Source organism: Labrus bergylta, chromosome 13 (assembly GCF_963930695.1).
Source record: "Labrus bergylta chromosome 13, fLabBer1.1, whole genome shotgun sequence".
NCBI classification, from domain to species: Eukaryota; Metazoa; Chordata; class Actinopteri; order Labriformes; family Labridae; genus Labrus; species Labrus bergylta.
The window spans coordinates 25,451,687-25,469,262 of record NC_089207.1 but is presented as its reverse complement, the minus strand read 5'-3'; positions in this window follow the sequence as shown (position 1 = coordinate 25,469,262).

Here is a 17,576-nt window from a genome sequence, read left to right as displayed (position 1 = left end):
ATTGCCAACCCAATACCATACCATATCATAACGTAACATAACATAAATGTAATGTAACATAGCGTAGCTTAGTCTAACATAACATTAACATAACATTAACACAACTTAACCTAAAGTAAGGTAACATAATGCACACAATGCAATGTAACATATGTGCTACATGGCCCACAATGATAATACTATCACAAAAAAGCAAGTCTGTGATAATTGATTTACTGAAGAATCTAAAATGCTCCTCAAAAGATAAAGCAACTCAATTATTCTTCTCTTATCATGCCCTATCCTTTAGTGTCTTTTCACTGTTGTCTGACTTGATCCGTGTCCAATTTTTTGTCCAATTAAACTTTCCTTTGTGTTGTCCTCATTCATGTAATAAGCGACAACATGAGGAGTCATGAAGTGAGGACACAGATAGTCATACTGGCTGAAAAATCGGTTTAGAATGCTTTTTTAAAAACATTAAAATATCCATATTTGGCACCAGTGATTCAACAACTGTATTACACAAGCCAGGACAGTGATATATTGCTTTATCTGTATTTTGTCCCAGCCCTAGTGTGGCTCATATAGAAAGTCAAAACAAGATGCTGGACAGAAGTGACTCTTTTAGGAAAGATTTCTGATCAGACTAAATACAGTAAAACCCATGACCAGTATATTATACATAGCCTACATATAAGTTTGCATCTACATTTAAAGAGGTGACAGTGAAGAGGAACACAATGAATACAATTGTTCCTTGCTGTAGCATTTGTTTTTTAGATTTCAATATCCTTAAATGTTGTGTGTGTGTGTGTGTGTGTGTGTGTGTGTGTGTGTGTGTGTGTGTGTGTGTTGTCTAATTTCATATCTAAGTACAATTGAGTATTAGGAATGTGCTTCAAGTCCTCTTTGCAGGATTTTGGTCCCAGCACTTTATTCAAGAGGGCTGAGGAGATGCTGTTCTCTGTCGCAGAGTTGACCTATGAAGTCAGCCGCAGAGACGGATGACTCCTGACTGCAGCACGTGTTGGTGTGAAGGATGAGAACATCCAGGTACTACACCACAGTTTGTGAGTGTGTCTGTCTGCCTGCCTGCAGAGGCCATACATTCAAATCCATAGGGAGGAAGCATGTGTTTGTGGGTAGATCTAAGTGCATGAGTGGGTAACATTTGTGTACTTGTACATTCAACAAAGGCACCAGCAAGATTTTTTGTGCATGTATGTGTATGTGTGTGCACTTTCTGTCCCTCTGTTCCCTGTTTTTGTTTGTGGATGTGTGTGAGACAGCCGCAGGAATGTATATGTTGGTTCCAGTCCATTGCTTGAGATTGAGAGAAGAGGTATTGCTGTGTTGCTGTGTGTGTGTGTATGTATGTGTGCGTGTGTGTGTGTGTGTGTGTGTGTTGTGTTGTGTCACAAGAATGAAGGGAGAATACATGATGATGTCCGCGTAGATCAAGGTAGATCAAGGTTAATAGGCGTGTGTGTGTGTGTGTGTGTGTGTGTGTGTGTGTGTGTGTGTGTGTGTGTGTGTGTGTGTGTGTGTGGTGTGTGTGTGTGTGTGTGTGTGTGTGTGTGTGTGCATGTGTACCTGTCTGCCTGTATGTAAGCTGCAGGGAAGGAAAGTTCCTCTTGTGTCTACACTGATTAGCATGGCACATCTTAAAACATCAAAAGTAGGAATGTGCTTAAGGCTGATTGGTTAATCATTTATAGGTGGGAAGGAAAAAAAACATTTTATTCTTTTAATTTCATAAAAACTCCACAAATTGTAACAATTAAATTATATTGTCACCATAAAGTGCTGTGAATAGGTGTCTTATATCACCAGGGATGTTGCCTAAACTTTCATCATTTACTTACTGCAGCCGCACACTATGGGAGACAGTTATATCTGTGTGTGTGTGTGTGTGTGTGTGTGTGTGTGTGTATATCATATGTATTGTAAGGTTTCAGTCCAGTTCTCACACCCAAGCTCCTAATCCGACAGTTGAGATGTTGGTATTGTAGAGTCATGGACGTTCCACTCCATCGCCTATGTTAGGGGTCAACAGTGAGAAAATCAGGAGTGTGCCTTTCTCACAAAATGATGTAAGGTCGTGATACTACAGTGGAGAGGGGAGCAGCTGTGTGTGTTAGTGTGTGTGTATGTGTAAGACTGTGTGTGTGTGTGTGTGTGTGTGTGTGTGTGTGTGTGTGTGTGTGTGTGTGTGTGTGTGTGCGTGTGTGTGCTTTTGTTTGAGGGTTGCTTGCTTCTTGCACTGATGTAAGATCTAGTTCATCGCTCATGCTGACGTGTACAACAAAAGCATTAAGGCAGAGTAATGCTGCTGTTTGTAAGTGTGTGAGTCTGCGTGTGTGTATGTGTGTGTGTGTGTGTGTGTGTGTGTGTGTGTGTGTGTGTGTGTGTGTGTGTGTGTGTGTGTGTGTGTGAGCATGCATGTGCTTCAGGTGAGACAACCATACACAGAAAGCACATACACAATAAATGTGAGCAGCTGCCATATCATGCTGGTGCTTTGACCCTTACCTGCACATGTTTTCTTTTGGAATATTTAGGATGTTCCATTACAAGTTGGTCTGTTGGATAATTATGCTTCCTATAAATTAATCTCTGCATGGTCGGAAAAACTGAACAATGTTTGAGTAAATTGCACGTGGGGACAAAAAAAATTAAACAAAACTCCAGGTTTGACATCTTACCCACCTGCAACGGTCTATTCAAATATTTAAATCTGCAACTTGCTGATCAAATATTCATATTTGCCACAGGGCTGCACAGTGCTCACATTAGCTAGTTGAGTGGTCTCCCTGGCTTACTGGGAAATCACACGTTTTATTCCTGGATAAACTGGTGTAATTGTGTTACTCGTACCCTTTAGGCTCACTCATTCGTATCATCATTACACATTTTGTGCAATTTCATCAGAGAGAGTGTCCATTTGGCAAGGTTCAGTTGAAAATAATGATAGGCAGTGCGTTGATCACTTTGACCTTCTAACATTTTCTAACATTTTCTCCAAATGGTATTAAAGAAATAGTGGAATATCACAGAAAAGATTTGTTCAGTGAGAGTTAAGGGGAAGTACTTTTTACCTCTTACCTAAGAAGGTTTTTAAACCATGGGGAGAAAGAAGAAATACAGAAAGGAAGGAACAACCAATGTAATGAGGATGACTTGAATCTACCTAATGAACCCACTGTGAAGGGGTTCACTGAATGATTACGTGCATGGGCTTGTTATTTGAGCTTCATATCATTGAGTATATTGTACCACCTTTCCTGTCCTATCTCAATCTAGAAACCCATCCTCTGTCACCGGACGACCATAAATACCTCTGAGACATAACAAGTTTTTCAGTAGCCAGCAGTTAGCCATAAACTATTTCTAGCCAAGACTTGCTTCTCTGTGTGCTGCATTGTGAAGAGACCAATTGAGAACTTGAGAAGCGAAGGAACATTTGTCACTCCAGGTATGTCTGCAAAATAAATGCTGTTATTTTTTAGTTAATTTAATCTACTGGAGGAGTTTCTGTTCAACTCTTTCTGGTGAGAAAGAGGCTTCACTGTGTTTTAGGCTGCTACAAAGGAATGACCTCGAAAAAAACCCCAATCTTGTTGTGAATAACTTGCAGCTGAAGGGCTAAAGTTTGAAGGTAAAAAAGAAAGAAAGCGATCATTATGACAACAAGATCTGACAAAGCAAAAATGCCAAAACAGTGTGTCCTCAAAAGGAGTCAAAAACAACAACTTTTAGAACACTTGTTTGTTGAGTGGAGGCCAGATCAATAATTTGTGACGCATTCCTAAAGGTCGGGAAATCTAACTGTTGATTGGCTTTTGGGACACAGCATCAAGCAGATTTGTCACTCAAGGTGCCATTTTTTAATCTAGAACGGATCGTTAGCTTCATTTGAATGCAGATATCTGTAAACAGAGAAAAAATGAATCAGCATCCGGTAACCGTGGAAACGGAGCAGTGCCTTCAGCCTGCTTTTGCTGACCATACAGTATTTCCTGCAAACTCCAAAGCTTCTGATCTGTGATTGGTCAATACTACTCAGACTAGAAACGTACTACAAACATACTACAAATGGAAAATGGAACAAAACAAACAATAATTTCTTAAACCAGTTTCCAGACACCTGTGTACAGATTGTACATTTTTATTTAAAATCGTAAAGAGAGAAGAATCCTATCCTAATCCTTTGTCTTTATTCAATCCCAGACCATCCCCTGCCTCCCCTGTCTCAGCCATGACATTAACGTAACATGTTCTAGCCCTTACCCTCAATCATTTGCTCTTGTGTACTAATAAACACCCATCTTTAACTTTTATTTAATGTTTTGTTGCAGGACGCTGGTAAAGCTAAGCTGCAGTTTGACGTCTAAAACATCGACTGCTTATATATTTTTAGTGAACATAGTACAAGAATAGAGTTGTTGGCAAAGATACAGTCAAATGCCTCCCTACTATATTTTCTCAACGGACTGCACTTAGCACATTTTATTCAAGCAAGGTGTTAAACGCTGACTCACTTTCACCAACAGCGACAAACATTTTCACTCTGCTGCCTTCCCGGGCCTTTTTACCCCGACTGTTCTTGTACACATATTTATACATGACATTTCTTTTAGAGTTAAGTCACTGTTCCCTGACATAGCAAGACAGCCGAGAAATCTATGTCTTTGCCCTCTACTACATGCATAAATTATGGCCTCCATGTAAAATAGATTAGATCTGCAACTTCACTGAGTGGTTGAGGCAGCTGTGGAGTTCACAGTTAACATGACTTTGCCTTCTTCTCCGGTCCAACTAAATGGAGTGCACCTTTAACAAAGCCAACCTTATGAATAAATATCCGGCAATTTGTGACATAATGCCCCCCATTTCAGTAACTTTGGTAGGGGGATATTACATCCCTTATCAGAGGGGACCAAATTTCCGGGGCTGAGGGCTGCTGTGGCACTGGACTGTCATTCAGTGTCAGAAAAAGTGTGAATATGAAGCGTATGATGCAGCTTATTTAAGTGTTACCCATCTGGTGCGCATTTTGAGTCGGCCTGTGTGTTAAATTGACCCTGTATCAAAAGTGTTATTGTTTATATTGTATGCCAGATTTTATCAAGAAAAAAGCTCTCTTGCCGATTTGGACAATCCATGTTCAGTTTGTAAATGTATTCAACAACACAGAGCTGAACAACACGGAGGACAGACAGTTTAATGCGTCATTGTTTTGGCTTTTCTTCAATTTTTCTCCAGGACTTGTTTGACTTTGAAAATACTGTAAGCCTGTGTTTCAGTGTTTGTCACTTTTGGTGGCTAGTTTCTTCACATCACGAACCTGCTTTTATTTCTTTGTTCATTTTCATGCACACTTACAGAGAGGCTCTTTGTTGGAGGTTTTCTTTAGGGCCTATATTTAAGTGCCGGAAATTATGCATTATAATTCAAGTACTTTTCCTACCTTTTGTCCCATATGAAGTGTGGAATAATTAGGCCTACAGAAAATGAACGCTAATTTCTTCTGCTTACCTTGACACTGGAACTATGTAAGTGGCTGTACTTTAAAGTTATAAGTAGTCTTTGTTGCTGTGGTGACTCACTGGCTCTGGTTTGGTCTTATAAGTGTGTCTGCACTGTGAGAACAATACTTACTGTATGCATGTTAAAAAGCCTGCCTTGACTAAAGAAGCAGGTGAACAAGCTCTGAAATCATCAAAGAGACCATGTTCATGCAGATCAAAACAAACAGAGCAGTAGAGATGAGAAACAGAACCAGAACGGAACCCTTTTGAGTTATTTACACTTGTGTAAATGAATTGACAGAAAGTTTGTTGTCATGTTCCTATTAACTTTTGTTTTATTTATCTTTTTGCTATACTGCTGCTTATATAGATAAAACAATGTTTTTCTCATAATTTACCTAGTTTACTTCGAGTACAACACATGGTTATTAACGTGTCAGTTTTCCAAATTAAAGCTACTGTGAGAGGCTTTTAGCTGGTTATGAAACAGTCTGAAATTAATATTGATGCCTGTTTATGACCTACTAAAGTAAACTAGACAATCAGCATAAAGATTGATTATCTAAATATAGTTTTTTTTATTGCAGGGTAGGTGTCGGATGGAGTGATTAACAGCAGGGTGTCGAAACGGCCTTTTCTACATGACAAATAATCTTGATGAGTGATGCTGTTGTCTGTTAAAAGAAATCAGCTAGTGATCTTCTATTCAAAGCACAACCAGCACATCAACAGTTCCAAATTTGCAAAGATATAAGAGGCAAATTCAACCCAAACCAAAAGTTTTTAACAGGAGCTTAACTGCAGCTTTTAGGTCTTTATGTACTTTGTGTAGAGTTATTTGAAAGTGTTCCGTTTATGTATGAACCAATACAGTGTTTACCTATAAGTTGACAGCAGTGAAATTCACCTTTGTTTGGACTTATAGGGTTTATATTAAAAATTAATGTATTTCATATCAATTTACCATTATGTCATTAACATAAATATTCATTGTTGTTTTTCCCTTTTTAGACCAAAAACCCAAAAACATCTTCACAAGCACATTCACAAAGTGGCCCAGTCTTTGTTTCAATGAAGAGGTTACAGTCTTCAGCAGTAAAGGAAGATAAGATTGATATTCCTCGTCAAGAGTAATTCTCCCTCCTGCAAGTAGAATCTGTCTATTTATTGATTTGTGTGCCATATCACAGTTTCCAGGATATCTGCAATGGCATCATATTGGTGTTCCAGTGTATGATTTCCCATAGCATTATCGTGTTGTGGAGGCAAGAGAGACACGACATGTGAATATGCAACAAATAGAGCTGATCTGGCTATATGATGACCTTACTCTTTCCCACTGTCTCCCCACTATTACGCCTCTGTTCCTGCCTCTGATGGCAGATCATGGGAGTAATTACTTTGCTCCATTACTCTGTGTGACAGGGGGCGTAATAAGAAATCTGTTCTAATTCCATCACATTCATTCATTGCACATTCATTATTTTTAAAACAGACAAAATGATCTCAGAATACAACTTAGTTAAAACACAGAGGCATGAATGAATGGCACGAGGAGAGAATTTGACTCCACTGGTGTCTTCACAAGTTAAGATACTATAGTCCAAGCGTCTTATTTTGGGAGCTCTTATCTGTATCAGATGAGAGTGCTTTGTTTTAAAAGCTATTATTGAACTTCACCCCTAAAGTGTTGTGCTTATTAGCCAACTGACAAACAACATATGGCGAAAGGACTCACAGCTCAAGCAGTGGCCTCCCAGCAAGATCACTTTTAAAGAATCATATCCTCTGTCTCCTCATCTATCTTTTTCAAGTGAGCACACTTGTGAGTCTCTTTGTATACATGAACTCTTTTGCTTCAGTTTAATTAAATGTGTTGCCAAGAATGTGGATGCTACATAATAACCAAAGCAACATGATAATCTTAAACATTGCTTATGAAAAATTAAAGATAAAATTCCAAGATGTCAATTCATTTTTACACCTAAGAAGTCTCTGAATTTCGTCCATTTAAAAAAAAAAATGATGTACCTAATAGAGCAGTTCAGTAAATCTATTTTTGGAGGGCTGTTAGTTGTTTTTAAGCCCTTTCCAAATGTTGTTCTACTGTGTCAGTACCAAGGGGGATTAAGAACAAGGATGGTAACCACTAAGAAAAAAAGACCCTTGTACAACAAAGAGGCATGTCTTTTATTCTGTCATCTTCCACTTTTCAAAACCCAGGGAAAACTATTATGTTGACATGGCTTTGCTAAGTATCAGTGTAGACGTCAGATGGTTTGATTTATCCGTTTAAATTAGCCTCTGGTGACTTGACTGGTCTGGGAGAATCATATATCAATGCTAAGAGTGCAGTCATTGTCAGATGATGTTGCTGTAGCTAAATAGGATATCAATTGTGTCATCTTACTGTTGGTTACACTAACACCTCGTCTATGATGCTAAACAATACAGATCTCCTTCTGAGCTGCCTTGTCTTTCACATTGGACTACTGTTTGCCAGCTTAAACAGTTTGGTTTGTTTAGAGAAAGATCACGACAATGGATTAAAAATAACATTTAGAACTTGCAGAGGATGTTGAACAAAAAGCAGAGTCTAAAGCCAAATGGTTCACCTCGTACTTCCATTATGTAATATATTAAAAAAATGTTTTCCAGTGAGGATAATCTTACCACAAAGCAAAACTAAAATGAGTTATCTTCTATAGGCCTACCAGTTGTCAGCATTGCCGTTCTCCTCTGTAACTGTTGCACATTTTCAATTGAAATGAAAATATTGTGAAACAAAGCTGAAGACTGTCATGGTATCCACACACTGCCTGACACTGACAATGTCAAACAGCTCCTCCTGGATCCAAAAATATACTGTTAACACTTTATAAATCTTGATATAGAAATACAAACCATTCAATCTGCTAATGAAACTAATTTCCATTAATATAATCCATGTGTGGAGGCAGAAGACCGTTTTTCCAGTTTAGCTTATCAGCCTGTGAAAGGACTGTTTCTGGAAGATTGTCACCAAGCACTGCTGCACAGGTCAAAGTTCACCTGGGTCTGTGGCTTCATTTAGGAGGGAAATAAGGGGGTGGCAGGAGTAGCAGCTCAATTAGGCAGCCATATTGGTGGAAACTCATCTTGCCAGTCTTGATTCATGGAATGGATGAAATGTAAAAATAACACTTCACAGTAAATTTAAGCGATCATGTTTCATTATTTTCTTGGCAAAAGCTTTTGGTGTAAAATGTCTTTGCCTCTTCTGTACCATAACACCATATGTTGGTTGTGTGGTTTTTTTCTGTGCGCCTGTCTCTGAATGTACTGCTTTCACCATCTTATAAGGCAGGGGATTAATACTGTTCAATGTATGCTAGTGTGTATGTTTTGTTGCATTTTTGTATTATAGTTCACAGTGGTCAAACTGAAATAAATTAGCTTATCTTTTGGTTGTTAGAGAAGCTTGTTCTATGTTGTTTAAACCTATGTTTACCTTAATGGATTTCTTATTTTGGCTAATATGCTTTCCATGCTTCTTTTTCCATAAATGTAATTGTAACATTTATGGAAAAACAAATGTCCCCCCCCCCATCCTGGAACATTTGTTGTTGTTTTTTTTTTAGCATGTAAATGTAGCATTTCTTGTAGCTATAGTTCTGAGGAATGCAGCAAAAAAAAACCCCGCAAAAAACGTCAGGTTTTTAAAGGTGCATTTTATTTCAAGGGATATTTAAAGTCATGTTTAAGGCAAGCTTTTGTCCACATTGCTAGAGAGAAAAGGAACATGAAACTGGAAAAAACAGCTGTCCTGTACAATGGGGGCAGCAGTAGCTCAGTCTGTAGAGACCTGGATTGGGAACTGGAGGGTTGCCAGCTCAAGTCCTGCTACAACCAAGACTGGACCGGGCAGGTGGCTGGAGAGGGGCCAGTTCACCTCCTGAGTACTGGCAAGGTGCCCTTGAGCAAGGCACATAACACCTGCACCCACTCCACCATGGGTGCAGTCCCCTATCCTGACATCACTCCATCAGTGCATGTCCATAGGATCCTGTTTGTGCATGTGTTTTGGCCTGTGTGTAGTCTCATATCAACCAAAAAGAATTTCCCCTCAAGGATTCATACAATATAATCTTCTTCCTCTTCTTCATTAAATCAATGCATTTTATGAATTTAGGTTTTGTGCAAACATGCGTGTTTGTGACTAACATCGAATGGGCATTGACAGTAACAAGTGGATTAAGTCGCTACCCTCTCATCAACACACTGTCTTAGCTAAAGCTAAGTTACCAGCTTGTGTTAGCTTAGTTAGCTAGCTGGATCCTTAATGTTAAGCAGCAAAATGAATTGGAAGGCTATGTTTGACCACCAAACATGTTAACTGAGGTAATAACTGTCATTTTCTCATTGACTTCTTTATTGTTGACTCTTATTTTCAAACAGGGTGTCGCCCCCTTCTGGCTGTTAGAATGAATTCAGTTTCAAGGCGCAAACAAGAGGACTTTACTTCTAAGTTCAGGACAATGCTGATATAGAATGCACAGTCTATGATTGGCATTTGTGTGTGTGCTGTTGTGAACCTGAATATGCATGTATGCCTGGGTGTTTGTGTGTGTATGATCGAGGGGAAGGTAGTTTGCTGCCTGGAGTGCTGGTTGCCGTAGAAACCTCAGAGGCTGTGATGGATGCAGCTCTCATGGCCACATTGGAGATGATCCAGTACTGGACAAATAAGTCCCACAAGCCCTTTAGTGCTACCTTTGCTCAAAGCAGTCTTGTAGCATCAAGGCTGATTTACACACAATCACACACATATATAAACACACACACACAAATGAATTCATTAAACCGAGGTCAGCAGCATCGATCACCCAACTCCCTCCCCTCTTGAAAGGTCTTGAACATCAGCCTGTTCTCTGTGAACCATGGGTTATTTGTCTGTTTTTGTTATGTTTTTTTTGTGATGGCATGTTTTTAATGCTCTAAAGCAAAACTATCCCACTGGCATCCCACTGGCCAGATAAAACAACTTCAATGCCCTTCAGCCAATATAAGTCAATTATTAGAATTAGTCTTCTAAAAAGAGCTACTATGATTAGAAATGGCAGTGGAACGTTCATATAAAGCTAAGGCTATCGCCTCATCAGTACATTGTTGAAATATTAGAGGATCATCCATTTTTGTTGGTATGAGTTTTAGTCCAGTTATTGAGTTCAGCCTGTAGTTTTAGTACATATATTATTATTTCATATTAAACTTGAACCCACGCTATTTAAGAGGGAATTGAGGAAATTTATGCAAAAATAATGCAACAATATCTTTTTTTTGTGCCTTTAATTGAGAGATAGGACAGTGCATAGAGTCGGAAATAAGGGAGAGAGAGAGAGAGAGAGAGAATAGGGAATGACATGCAGGAAAGAAGCCACAGGGCTCCTGCTTGGAAGACTATAGCCTCCATATGGGGCACGCGCACTAACCACTGTGCCACCAGCGCCCCAATGCAACAACATCTTAATCAAAACAACAACCTACTTCTCCTCTAAAAATGAAAAAGTTGCCTTGTTAACACATTTTAAAAGCCTATCTTAACAGCTTTAAGCATGGGGAAATCATTATTTTTTCAAATCTGGCCCTTTTAAAAAGTAACTGAACAGGTCTGCCTAATTAATTTATTTGACAGTACGCCTTGCAAGCTGAGATAATGATAAAGTGATTTTGGGATTTTTTACAATAATATGATGGCTGCTGTATTAAGGTTGATATTGTGACTTTCACAAAACCTCACCAAGACCCGGTCCCTGTTGTTGAGAAACATTAAGCTTAACAGTCTCTCTCTCAACAAAGTTCCAAATTATAATCGTTATTTTGTTGGAACACAGCTTAAGTAAACACAGCATGAGGTGGTGCTGCTCCAGCATAAATTCATAATGAGTTGACAAATTGGAGTTGATACACTTATTTCACACAGGGGTTTGAAGCGCAGACTCATGCTGCATGGCTGAGACAGACAGAGGAGAATGGAGAGAGCTCCAAGTTAAGCAACAGGATTTCAGTGACACTCCCAGAGGCTTTGTCACCTTGCAGTGCCTATAGGGGTCTTGATTGAACAGCCGTTGTATCAATTCAGGGTTGCTAGCAGTGGCTATTTGTAGCTCAGAGGTAGCTTGGCAATAAATCTCCTGGCACAGACAGAGGGAGACATGTAAGACTCATGTACAAGACGCCTTCTCCTCGCACTCACTGCTTTAATCCAATGTTCTTGTTGACTGAACCTAACTCATGTGTGGATACCAAAATACATTCTTTTGAAATAGAGAAGCTCTGGTCCCTAAGCTATAGAGAGCTTTGTTTTCTGTTCTATACGAGATGACAGCAGGAAGCCGCTTTAGGGCTACATGCATGTGCTTAAAATTCAGGTGCTGTCGTTTACATGGCCAGTAGTTTTTCTGCAATGTTCTGTGGGAAGCTAAATAGCTATCATTGAGTTATAACAAAAAAATCAATAACTACCTGACACCGTATTGTGTGTTTAAAAAACGAAACTCACATAGAATTATGGAGTAAATCTTTTGTAGCATGTTGTCTATAGTGCTTGCTCATGGTGGATTTAGATTGGGTCTAGGATTGGAGCAACACAAATAAAAATTGATTGGAACTTGCTTCCCTAATAGTTACCCTCCAATTTCAGACACCAATCAACCATTCCAGTCACTTAGTCCATGAAAGGCTGATCTGTAAGTTATCAATCAATCAATAAACTGATTATTGAATGGGAGTTGTAGAACCGTTATTGATGAATTACTGCTCTCATGTCTGATTTGTTTATGTGAAACCTCTTGGAAATAGGTCCCTGGTTTACTGAAAAATGACTCTCCGCTATTCTCATATTTTTATAGCAATTAAAAGAAGACCTTTCTTTTCTGTTTGGTGCCCATGGAAAATCTATTTCCACATAGTTGTCAGGGGCTTTTTATTAGTTCTTTTAACCTCTCCCCAAAACAGCCCTCGGAGAACGAACAAATTATAGGGCTTTTATTTTCACACCACACAAGCATGCGCCAGACGTGTCAATTTCCTCACAGCCTCTGGGTATACGTACAGGCTACTGCTGCGAGGCGATCAATACCCATCCTCACCTGTGTAATATCCCTATCCCCCCAACTGTGATCACAGTAGTATCACCTAACAGTTAATTTAAGAGAATGGTATTAAACGGTGTTGTTTTCTATCTCACCCTCTATTCCACATCCACCTCCTCCATCAGCTTTCCTCTCGCCCATTTCTCTTCTGTTCTCTGCCTCTCACCTGAAATCACTGCTCAGTTTCTCAGCACTGCCTGTTCTCTCTTGCTCTTCCTAATGTTCTTCCTCCTCCTGCTTTATCCTTGGTTGGCATCTTCTTCTTCTTCCCTCCTTATACTTGTACTTATATATTTTCATCTCCATCTGAAATCTGTGTTTGACCCCCAATTACTATCCCACCCCCAAATACCTGCTAGCACTGTTACATCACACAAGCTGCAACACAAAGGACTGCACTGAACAGAAAGTCAGTGACTTCATAGCTGACCCAGGCCTACTCATTCAATACACAATTGTGTGTGTGTGTGTGTGTGTGTGTGTGTGTGTGTGTGTGTGTGTGTGTGTGTGTGTGTGTGTGTGTGTGTGTGTGTGTGTGTGTGTGTGTGTGGGAGAAATCAATCCAAATCCAGAATAAATCCAATTTTGGGGTATAAAAGCCTGCCAATGGAAGCCAAAAGACCATTTCTTACGGGAAACAGTAGTTTGCAGTTGGATGATAAAATGTGGGTGTTGTATTAAGTGCCTGTTGTATATAAACTGTTGTGTATGTGAAATATAAGTGGGCTAAATATCTTGTTTTGTACCCACTCTGTATATTCCTGTATTAGCGAATGACGATCCAACACGACTGAAAAATAAAGATAGTGAGGTAGAACCTTGAGCCAATCTTAATACATTCTGATTAGTCCATGAAAGATCATTTGAATGTGTTTTTGTTGTATCTTGTCTTAATTTTATTGTTATTTAGGGCAGATTTAACTTTATGCAAGTGCTGGATAATCCATAATCCATCACATGACATTACACAGTTTAATTACTTAATGTGATGCACTCAGTTAGTGGATCATTGGTTGTATTACATCACTATTTAGAAATGTGTTGATATCTAGCACTTCTGGACAAACTAGGTCCATGTTTGTGGGTGTCTTTTTAAGTGTAGGAAGATATTTCCTCCCACAGTTGTAATATCCAACACCTTCTCTGTTCTCTCTCCTGTCTATTGTTGTCATTTCAAGCTGTTATAATCCAGTGCTATGCAGTAATATCCACTGACAATATGCAGGGCTGCATGTAAATCCACCTAATCCATCTTTTCAGACAATATGTCAAACTAAGTCCTAAACTGCCAGCCCATTACATGATAAAAAACAATGATTTTTATATGGCTGCTCTCTATAGGCTATGTAAGACCTGCTTCTCACCTGGGGACTTTATGCTTTAATATGTTCTTATTCCCACTCTAACAGGAATATTGAAGAACAGGATTTTTCCTGTACTTTGTTTTGTCCTTTATTGGCCCTTGATTTCTATTTGTGTGTCTATTGTTTTCTCACAAGCAAAGTTCTTTGTGACAAAGCACTATGTGACAAGTGCTTTATAAATAAATCTGACTTGATTTGACTGCCCAGCCATGTAATATGAAGCGAGGAAGTGATAAAAATACTTCTTAAAGCACGGCTACACCATGGTCAGGCAGACATGCCCGAGCAGAGAGGCTCTCAGACAGCATTATGCAGGTTGACAGAAAATTTTTAATTGGAATTCAGGACGTAAATGAGATCTCATCTCAGAAGGGTACACAGGAAATGTAGAGAGCAGTGGTGCAGCAGTTATTTTTATTTTAACTATGTTGTCCGATCAGGAGACAGAGTAATGTAGATTACTTCATGTGTGTTTGCTGCATGTTTGTGCACAGCAGCAAGAAGAGGTTTTCTCAGGTGATGAGCCACATGCATCATCAATAAAAATATGGTTCAAGTGCGAGTTTTGGGATGAGCAACAGGTTAATAAAATCAAGGAGAATGCTTTTTGTAACTGTGAATTCTCAAAGATCCACCAGGGATTTATTTTTCATTATTTTTCATATGCTGTAGAACACAATTAACAACATTTTGGGGATTTTCCCTGTTGCACACTTCTAATGAGGTTTCTATTGGGATTACAGCACAACAAAAATCTACTTGTATATATGATTTTGCTGTGTGGATTTTATATCAAACACCTGTTGTACAGCCAGTATCTATATCTGCAGAAAGGCACCACATTGCTGCAACCATTGCACAATATTTCAGGTTACTACATGGAATATGTAACAGTAAAGCATCAAGCTAAAAGGCATTTTCTGGAGTTTTCATTGAAGAAGATTCACTTAAATATATGTGGAGGAAAGTAAATGAATTGGATTTTATTGTATGTCTTAAACATGCACGATCCTTGGTTCTACAGATTTCTGAAAATCCTAAGATAAATTGTGTGTTTCAAAGATCAGAAAAAGTGTTTAAGACCTAAATGAATATTTTAAGGCAGAGTGGGAGGTGTAGGAGGAATGGTTGAGCTGAAAGAGAGTTAGGCTGCTGAGAGACGGAGAGATAATTTAATAGCCAAGCTGAGCAAATGTGTTTGAGGAGAGACAGAAGAGCTGGAGGGACGCTGGAGATGAATGAATGGTGGACTAATCTGCACTAAGCGAAGGAGAGAAGAAGTGACATTAATTTAATAAGATGGATGAATGGACAAATAGATGCATTGTGCAATTTTCAAAAAATCCCTGAACCTGGACAAGGCTTGTAAAAAAACATTGAGAGTGCATTTATGTGAGCGCAAGTGTGCGTGTGTGTGTGTGTGTGTGTGTGTGCGTGTGTGTGTGTGTGTGTGTGTGTGTGCGTGCGTGCGTGCGTGTGTGTGCGTGTGTGTGTGTGTGCGTGTGTGTGCGTGTGTGTGTGTGTGTGTGTGTGTGTGTGTGTGTGTGTGCGTGCGTGTGTGTGTGTGTGTGTGGGGGGGGTTCACAGGAAACAGCATTATAAAGGAGAGCAGACTCAAAACAAGTTTTAGACTTATGAGGTCTGGAAAGGTAAACAGAGAAATAAGAGTACTATGATGGAAAACAAATAAGCAGTGTTATTAAAAAATGTTGTGCACAGACAAGCTCTCAGTCTTCAGTCAACAACTTCTTTAAAGCAATGGTTGAAAGTGCCGAAGGGTCATCTCTCCAGGGAACACGTTAAGGGTTATTATTTTCTTTACTTTAGTTCACACAAGACCAGCGCTTGGACTAAGAATGATGGTCTTTGACCCTATACCTATACCTGTAGACCAGTGATGCATCAACCTACCATCAAAAGGTGCATTAAGCCCAAAATGAGGGATGGAAATGTCCCATTGGAACACAAATATACTAAAACCTGTGCATGCAACAGGCAACGCTATGACTGTGGAACCTCTGGAGAAGCGTGTCTTGCCTATCGAATAGAAATTATTTTAAGTAGCGTTTTTTTTTCTTCATAATTTCACGTACCTTTTTGAACCTCATGGTTCAATATTCTCACTTTTTGGCTAACTTTTCTGCCAAAATGTCAATGAGCTCAACTTCTGTGCAGATGATTATCAATTGTACTGGTCAAATGTATATCCTGAGTTAACGGATACTGGATTGGATTTTTAAAAAAACAAAGATGTCAATGGGTTGCTTCCCTTAAATGGTATTTTCTTCACTTACTAAGACTCATAACTTCTATGTAGAAGTTCTTAAAAGCATTATGCATGATTGACATTTTGCCTTGAGTGAAACAACAAGAAATGCCGAGCAAATTACCAAACACTGCACTTAGGCTATTTATGATCTTTGTGAATGGACTGTTAGTCACATGAAAAGTATAGTTCATGCTCTTAAAAGAACACTACTTCAAATTATTGTTTTCCATTTTCTACCAGCGTACACATCATCAGAGATATCCATTTTTATATTTGTGTTACTGATTCCTCATGGAAAATAAGTATTTAAGAAAAAAGATGTCAAGAAGATCTAATGCAGATGCTTTTCACACAGGTGTAATCCCATTGAATGTTATAAATAAGACAAATAAGCCATTAACTACCCATAATCCTTGTTGACATGTAGAATAATTTAAGGCAGCTTCTTTATTTGGACATGGATGGCAGGAGCGTCACTCACCAAGACTAAGCATGGTGTTCCAACAGGAAAAGATATCAGTGAACGTGCTACAAAACAGACCCTGAAGTGACTCTGCTGCTTGTGCATTAGTGTAGCTTTTAATGAAAAAGAGAAGATCCACTCTTTCTTATGTCATAGAGCACGTCAGCAGAGGATGTGATCAGAAAGCAACAACAGTTTGCTGACAGCTACATATACATGTCAAGGACTATAACAGCTGGCTTGCACTTTATAAATCCCTAATTATACAACTCTTCATACAAATTTAAAGGCAGAAGAAGTTGCTGTTCAATGACTCTGAACGCCTGTGGTCATTTGACATTTTCAGGCACATGCTGCAGAGATTTAGTCCTAAGAGAGGTTTTTTTTTCTGGGCAGAAAATTACCTATTACCATAAAAATGTACCAGTGTTCTGTCATGCAAAAACCAAAGATAGGGGGCTGATGCGTTGGATGATGCTCCACTCACTTCAAATCATCAAAATAGACGTTATCATTTTGGAGGACCTTCCTTATACAAATGTCTTCAATTTATTTGGCTAATTGTACATTCTTGTCAAATAATGTTTCTTTTCTGTTTTTCATGATTTATTTTCTTTTATTCTTTTTTTCAAAGATAGCAGGTATGAGACAATGCCAAGGAGGAGACAAACATGAGGACATTATGCACCATACAACTCTCATGTGGAGGTATGATGTTTTCATTCATAACATATTTTATCAAACATGTTTTCTGTCGTTATAGTTCATTCATATCAGGCTGATAATAGTATGTGACGTTTAGTTTTAATTAATTGTTTGAAGGAATTAAAAGGA